Source organism: Dendropsophus ebraccatus, chromosome 7, assembly GCF_027789765.1.
Source record: "Dendropsophus ebraccatus isolate aDenEbr1 chromosome 7, aDenEbr1.pat, whole genome shotgun sequence".
Taxonomy (NCBI): Eukaryota; Metazoa; Chordata; class Amphibia; order Anura; family Hylidae; genus Dendropsophus; species Dendropsophus ebraccatus.
This window is the reverse complement of record NC_091460.1, coordinates 95531494-95539632: the sequence shown is the minus strand read 5'-3', so window position 1 is coordinate 95539632 and position 8139 is coordinate 95531494.

Below are 8139 nucleotides of genomic sequence, written 5' to 3'. Positions count from 1 at the left end.
GGAGAGTTGGGCATTCCCAAGACGGTGAAAGAGGTGAGAAGCTTCCTGGATTTGTGGGCTATTACCGCCGCTTCATACCTCACTTCGCCCAGGTGGCTGAACCACTCAATGAGCTACTCCGTGGCTGTCCTCCTCGAGAGAACTACAGTCGACGGCTACCCATAGAGTGGTCTGAATGTCAGGAGACGGCGTTTCAAACCCTGAAGGCCCTGTTGATCTCGCCTCCCATCCTGGCTTACCCTGACTATAGTCAGCCTTTCCATCTCTACACAGACGCCAGCTTCCAAGGCCTAGGGGCTGTCCTGTCTCAAGTCCAGGGTAATCAGGAAAGGGTTATTGCCTATGCCAGCCGAAGTTTAAGAGGCGCTGAAAAAGAACGATAGTAACTACAGCCGTTTAAATTGGAGTTGCTTGCTCTGGTGTGGGCTGTTACTGAAAAATTCAAAGATTACCTCGCGGCTACACCGTTCACTGTCTATACGGATAACAACCCGCTAGCTCACCTCAATACCGCGCGACTGGTCGCTCTGAAACAGCGTTGGGCCTCTAGGTTGGCCAACTTCAACTTCGAAATCAAGTATCGAAGCGGCAAGGCCAATGTGAATGCTGACCTGCTGTCTCGACTGCCTAGAGGTGAGGAAGCCCCAGAGGATGACGACTGGGAAGATGTAGAGATGCCCCCTTTATCAGAGATTCGCTACCCAGAGTACTACCACGGCGGTCAAAGAGAGCGAGGCGTCCCCTGACCCGGGGCCCTATCAAGATTTGTCCAGATGGCAGACCATCCAGAATGAGTTTAGAGTCTTGGGGAAATCTATGACTACTTTGCTACTGGGAGAGTCCCCATGAGAATCAAGAGGCCCTATCCAGACGTTGAACTGAGACATCTCTGGAGACAGAGGAATCGGCTCTTCCTCATAGGGGCCTACTTCTAAGGAATATGTTGGACCCAGTCTCTGGAGAACGATGCCATCAGATCTTGATTCCCCGGCGAGACGCCAAATTGGTGTTAGATGCCTACCCGGCCATTTCGGGGTCCATAAGACTGAGGCGACCATCCGTCAATGGTTCTATTGGATCGGGATGCGGGCTGACATTGAGAACTGGTGTGCTGAATGCCCCGCCTGTAACATCTCCAAGGCGGGGGAGAAGAGAGGCCCGAGCTCCCTTGCATTCCATTGTGTCCCACCGGCCAAATCAGCTTGTTGCCTTGGACCATGTGAAGTTGGCCCCGACGAGATGTGGATACACCTATGCCCTGACCATGGTCGATCACTACTCCAAGTGGGTAGTCGTGGTACCCGTCCGAGACTTGACTGCAAGGACCACAGCCATCACTTTCTACAAAGAATATGTGAAACACTACGGCTGTCCTGAGTCCCTGCTCACAGACCGAGGCCCGGCTTTCGAATCTCAACGCTTCCATGAGCTATGCACTTACCACGAGTGCCAAAGCTTTGTACCACGGCCTATCACCCGCAAGGCAATGGTCTCTGTGAGAAAGTCAACCAGGTCTTCATCAACATGCTAAGAACAGCTTCGGTGGCAAAACGGGTGGAATGGCCTCACCTGTTGGATGAGCTGGTGGAAATCTATAACACCACTCATTGCTCTACAGGCTACTCTCCTTTCTATCTGATGTTCGGGCGCCAAGGTCAGCTTCCTCAAGACCGCGCGCTTGGAGTTCAAGTAACTGACACTGTCAACCCTCTGCCTGATACCGACTGGGTCCAAGAGCTTCAGAAGAGGATTCAAGACGCCCGAGAGATTGTCGACCAGAAGATGGGAGAGGCCCACCAGCGTCAGGAAGATGCTTATAATCAAGGGGCGCATGCCACACCACTAAGAGTGGGGGACAGAGTCTGGCTCAAAAAGTATCACCGCACCCACAAGTTGGAAAGTCAATGGGAGCCTGAACCCTATATCATTTCTGCTATTCCCTATCCAGAGACACGTGTATGAGGTCAAAAAGCCAGGTCTGGCCCCTCAATCTGTACACCGAAATAGGATAAAGCGCTGTGTGAGGGAGGATCTGCAAGGCCTCACAGCATCCTGTCTAGCACCTGTACAGGCACTTCCGCCAGTCTCAGAGGCTCCATCTAAACCGGCCTCTCTTGAGGATATGTTCCGAACTGAACCATTCCTCATGGCCATTGGCTATCAGGGAATTCTTATGAGCACCCCAGTTATCCTGCCTCCTGCGGCTCCGCCTCCTGCGGTTCCTCCTCCTCAACCAGCTGCTGTCAATGACCCCCAATTTGTTCCAGAGCAAGATACTCATGAAGCCAACCTCATGCTGAGACGGTCTGAGCGCTCACCTCGGGGAACACTACCAATCCGCTATAGAGACCAAAGTCCTTAAACTGTTCCTGTTTTGTTGTTGTTCCTGTGTGATTAAAAAGTTCTATGCAACGTTCAAGGTTCGTGACTGGTCCTCCTGACCAGTTTCCTTATTATCATCCAGCTATGTGCTCATGGACATTCATTGACCAAACTGTTCTCTAGTGCCTGTCCCAGTGCCTGTCCCAAACAGAGACACTTACCCAGTTCTTCCTAAAGCACTTTTCATGATTATGTGATTGTCAGAGGTTTATTATTGTATTTCATTATTGCACTTCAGTACTCAAAAGTCTATTTTCTTGTCAGAATCATATATATATATTTCCTACCTCTGAGTAAGCAGAAAAGAAATTTAGATAGTCTGAGTAAAGTGTGTCTTTTGAAAAAGTATTTCTTCTCACAATGTATATTTTCATGTCAGAGTCAGACAGTTTCCTCCTCTGAGTAAAGAAGTCAGCCTACATATTTATATCTATAGCCTCAGAGAAAGTCTATTTTCTAAAAGAGTATATTTTCTAAAGGAGTATTTTCTAAAGAGTGTATTTTTCAGAAGAATCTTCTATTTTCTCCATACATAGAATTATTATATATACAGCTGGAAAGATTATTGGAGCCAGTTTTCTTCAGATGTCTTGAGTTATATGAGCCAATCCTCCTCCAGACTCGCAGTATTTGTTGTCTTTTGTATTTCCCTTCCTTTTGTTTCCAGTGTCTGTTCAGCCCTGTCTTGTCCCTACACACCGTAGTTGCTACACATAGTCATACTTAACATTCACACTGGTTCATACATATTGCACCTTGGATACCTTTCGTGTGTTTGGCCTATGGAGTGCTTGTGTGGTATGATGGTACCCAGATGTATGCTTGCTTTTGTTATTTATTCTTTCTCTTTCAGGTGTCCAAGACACTTCACACAGACACCCAAGGCAGTACAGAGGTCTTCACAGTTTTCTTTCCAGTAGGGTAACTCATTGTCATTGGAAACCTACTGTCAAACTGACTGGAATATTGAGGGTCCCCCTAGGGTGAAGTCCTGCCACTAGGGTTTTCTTTCTCTTCATATTTTCTCTTGTCACCTGTGCCTTGAGCGTGGGAAACACATATTCACTCACACTAACATTCCTTCCTCTTGTCTTGTTGTCCTGGTCCTCTATGTTCATTCGGCCACATCTACCTCAGCTTGTGGTTCACCGAGGTCGGCTCATTTCTAGTAGGGAGGTATGCAGTGTCCCAGAACAGCCCTTCTTATGCTCACACTTTTATTATAACCAGTTCTGTTCTGGAAAGCTATGGTCCACTGCAAACTGCGTGTATTGTGTCACCCCTGCAATATTCAGGTCTGCTATTTCATTCATTATTGCATGTATATTCAGGTATCAGTGCCTAATGGTATTATGTCGCCTCCAGTGTTCAAGTATGGTACTTCTCATGTATATTTCTCTGTATATGCCTAATGGTGTGATGATGCAATGGCTGGATGTCACGTGACTGTGCCCTGCTTCCATGGTAACTCAATGGTCATCGAGCTTTTGGCTGGGGTTACCATGTGACTTCCTGTTCTACCTCAGTCTATCTCATGCCCAGGGTTGAGACTAGAATGGAGTGGGTAAAAGGAGGTCCTCCCTGTGGAGTCCGTATTCTAGCCTGTTCTGTATAGAGCAGGCTAGAATGGAGTGGGTAAAAGGAGGTCCTCCCTGTGGAGTCCGTATTCTAGCCTGTTCTGTATAGAGCAGGCTAGAATGGAGTGGGTAAAAGGAGGTACCTCCCTCTGGAGTCAGAATTCTAGCCTCTTCTAGGAGAATAGGCTAGAATAGAGTGGGTAAAAGGAGGTCCTCCTCCTGGAGTCTGCAATCTAGCCTATTTTAGGTAGAGTATTTTAGAATGGAGTGGGTAAAAGGAGGTACCTCCTTCTGGAGTCCATGATCTAGTCTGTTCTATGTAGAGCAGGCTAGAATGGAGTTGGTAGATGGTGGTCCTTATTTTTTTTAAATGACATTAAAATCATGTTATTTTTAAGCATGAAAACTTTTATTTTAAATTTTTTTATTAAAAACACTCTCATAAAATACAATATTTGAAGTATAATTAAAAGGAGGTATTAGTGCTCTGGCCTGCCCAGTTGATACAAGGAGGTCCTCCCGCTGGAGTCCGTATTCTAGCCTGTTCTAGGAAGAATAGGCTAGAATGGAGTGGGTAAAAGGAGGTACCTGTAGATGGTAGATGGTGATCCTTTTTTTTTTTTTTTTTTTTTTTTTTAATAACGTTAAAATCATGGTATTTTTAAGCTTAAGCTTTTAATTTTTTATTAAAAACACTGTCATACAAACAATATTTGAAGTATAAGTAAAAAGAGGTATCAGTGCTCTGACCTGCCCAGTTGATAGAAGGAGGACCTCCTTCTGCAGTCTGTATTCTAGTCTATTCTGTATAGAGCAGGCTAGAATGGAGTGGGTAAAAGGAGGTATCAGTGCTCTGACCTGCCCAGTTGATAGAAGGAGGTCCTCCTTCTGCAGTCCGTATTCTAGTCTATTCTGTATAGAGCAGGCTAGAATGGAGTGGGTAAAAGGAGGTATCAGTGCTCTGACCTGCCCAGTTGATACAAGGAGGACCTCCTTCTGCAGTCCGTATTCTAGTCTATTCTGTATAGAGCAGGCTAGAATGGAGTGGGTAAAAGGAGGTATCAGTGCTCTGACCTGCCCAGTTGATAGAAGGAGGACCTCCCTCAGGAGTCCCTAATCTAGTCTATTCTGTATAGAGCAGGCTAGAATGGAGTGGGTAAAAGGAGGTATTAGTGCTCTGACCTGCCCAGTTGATAGAAGGAGGTCCTCCCTCAGGAGTCCGTATTCTAGTCTATTCTGTATAGAGCAGGCTAGAATGGAGTGGGTAAAAGGAGGTATCAGTGCTCTGACCTGCCCAGTTGATAGAAGGAGGACCTCCCTCAGGAGTCCGTATTCTAGTCTATTCTGTACAGAGCAGGCTAGAATGGAGTGGGTAAAAGGAGGTATCAGTGCTCTGACCTGCCCAGTTGATAGAAGGAGGTCCTCCTTCTGCAGTCCGTATTCTAGTCTATTCTGTATAGAGCAGGCTAGAATGGAGTGGGTAAAAGGAGGTATCAGTGCTCTGACCTGCCCAGTTGATAGAAGGAGGTCCTCCTTCTGCAGTCCGTATTCTAGTCTATTCTGTATAGAGCAGGCTAGAATGGAGTGGGTAAAAGGAGGTATCAGTGCTCTGACCTGCCCAGTTGATAGAAGGAGGACCTCCTTCTGCAGTCTGTATTCTAGTCTATTCTGTATAGAGCAGGCTAGAATGGAGTGGGTAAAAGGAGGTATCAGTGCTCTGACCTTCCCAGTTGATAGAAGGAGGTCCTCCTTCTGCAGTCCCTAATCTAGTCTATTCTGTATAGAGCAGGCTAGAATGGAGTGGGTAAAAGGAGGTATCAGTGCTCTGACCTGCCCAGTTGATAGAAGGAGGACCTCCCTCAGGAGTCCGTATTCTAGTCTATTTTGTATAGAGCAGGCTAGAATGGAGTGGGAAAAAAGAGATATCAGTGCTCTGGCTTATGGCTGCATTAAAGTGCACTCACAGCTGCTTGATACGGAAGCTGGTATCTCCTGAACACTGGGGAACCAGCAGTCGGTCAAAGACTATTCAGCAAGTTATCCCATTTCCTTTTGGGAGGGGAGAAGTGGCTTAGATAGCAATACCCCTTTAAGGGCCATTTACACTAGCCGATTATCAGCCAAACGTTAGTTTATCAGAATGATCCGGATGATTAGCCCACAAATGGACAAGTGGTCGTTTGTCAGCTGATTGCATCTTTTGCTCCAGCCATAAAATAATTTTTTTAAGTTGGCATCTCCGGGTGTAGATACAGGATGTGCTGCCGACACTAATGATGACAGGCTGCAGTAACGAAACAGCAAATCGATCATGTTGTCCACCTGCTCAATTAATCAAGCAGTATGAAGCCTCGAGTAAACAAGCGCCGGTCCAATAGATTGGTGCTCATTTACCTGACCTTGGGGTAATGTAAACATAGCCTTTCTTTTATATTAAGATTAAGTTGAAGAAAGGCACCTTTATAGTCTCTATAGTTGCTAAGTATAGACTTGTTTGTCCCCATTCATGGACGTCCAATAATATATTTTAATTAAGTCTCACAACCAGAGCTCAGCTTTCCTCTTACAAAAATAAGAGTTTATGTTTGTATGGGCAAGACAACATATGTTAGTGTAAAGATAGAATCTAGACTGAGACATAGGGTGTATATGATCTGATTAATATCGTCCATGTGACTTTTAAGAGACTGTCAGTAGGTTTATGCCAGGCATGTCCAAACTTTTTTCGAAGAGTGCCAAATTTGATGAAGTGAACATGTGCGAGGGCCGACCATTTTACATGCTACATGCTTTATAACACAGGCAGATAATAGCAAGCTGGATACCTGGGGGGCAGTAAAAGTTCGGAACGCGGGCCGCAAATGGCCCTCCGGCCGGACTTTGGACATGCCTGGTTTATGCTATTCCTATCACATGGCAGCATAAACCTAGTGACAGTCACTGATCAGAATGATTACTTACATTGTTCTGAAGCTGTTCCCAAGATATTAATGAAAGTGCTGTAAGCTTTAGAATTCTTCAGCACACATTGTCTCTGCCAACCCAAGCACTACTAGTCAGTTCAGCTATATCCTCCAGGATCAGCAGAAGCCCTCAGCCAGGAGCGTGAAACACAGTCATCCAGCCACCTTTGATGTCTGGCATTTTCCCTGTACCACCTTTTATGATTTTTACCTGCACACGATAGAAGTCTTCAGTGTTACTCGGGTGAGTGCCTATCTTTTTTTTTTTTTTTTTCTCCTTCACATTTGGATTTTCATATGTTTTGCTGGTACATTTCCAAAGCTGTGTGAGCCTAGCCTCTCCTCTATCATTGCTAATGCCAGATCTTCATTACAGCAGACAGCTGCCGGCACATTATATTGCCATCCATAGGGCAACATAAACCTAGCGAAAGATTGCCGTTAAAGCAATTTAGATAAATACCTCTGATCTTTGTTATGAGTTGCTGCCCCAACTGCAAGTATACTGTATCCTACAGAAATGTTTGTGCAGTAAAATAGATCAGAGATCTGACAGATCAACCATAAGCAGCAGTTATAAGCTGGCAACATATGGATGCATCTCCAATCAAGGTTTGCATAGAATTGGAGAGGTCTTAAAAAGGACAACTCCAGCCAAAACTATTTTTTAATGTTATTGTCCATGGAAAATTAGACAAATTTCTAATGTAGATTAATTGTGGGGAATGCCAATATAGGGCTATTTCACTTAATTTAGTAGATCAGGAAGACTTCAGATTCTCTAAAAAGAGATGAAGTTACGAACCGGGGGTGTAATTCCAATGGAGTGTCCAGCAGGGGGCGCAGTATATATAGAAGTCAATGAGTACCATTGACTTCTATATGTAGTGCGCCCCTGCTGGACACTCCATTGGAATTACAATGGAATGTGTATGGGAATTGTACTAAACAGTATTTTTTTATGAATACATTTATATAATACTTTGGGGAGGCAAGTGTCCTTGCTCACCAAAGTAATCCCATAAATGTATTTAACCTGTACGTTTGGAGGGCTCGGTGGCTGGGCATATATACACAGTACTACTACTCCCATTATTCTGCTCATGGTATGAGCAGAAGATGGGAGTGGTAGTACCTGTGTTATCCCCATTACTACTATGCCGCCGCCGCACAGCCGTTTCATCACAGGGGCTTCAGCATGCCCCCCTCCGCCGCTC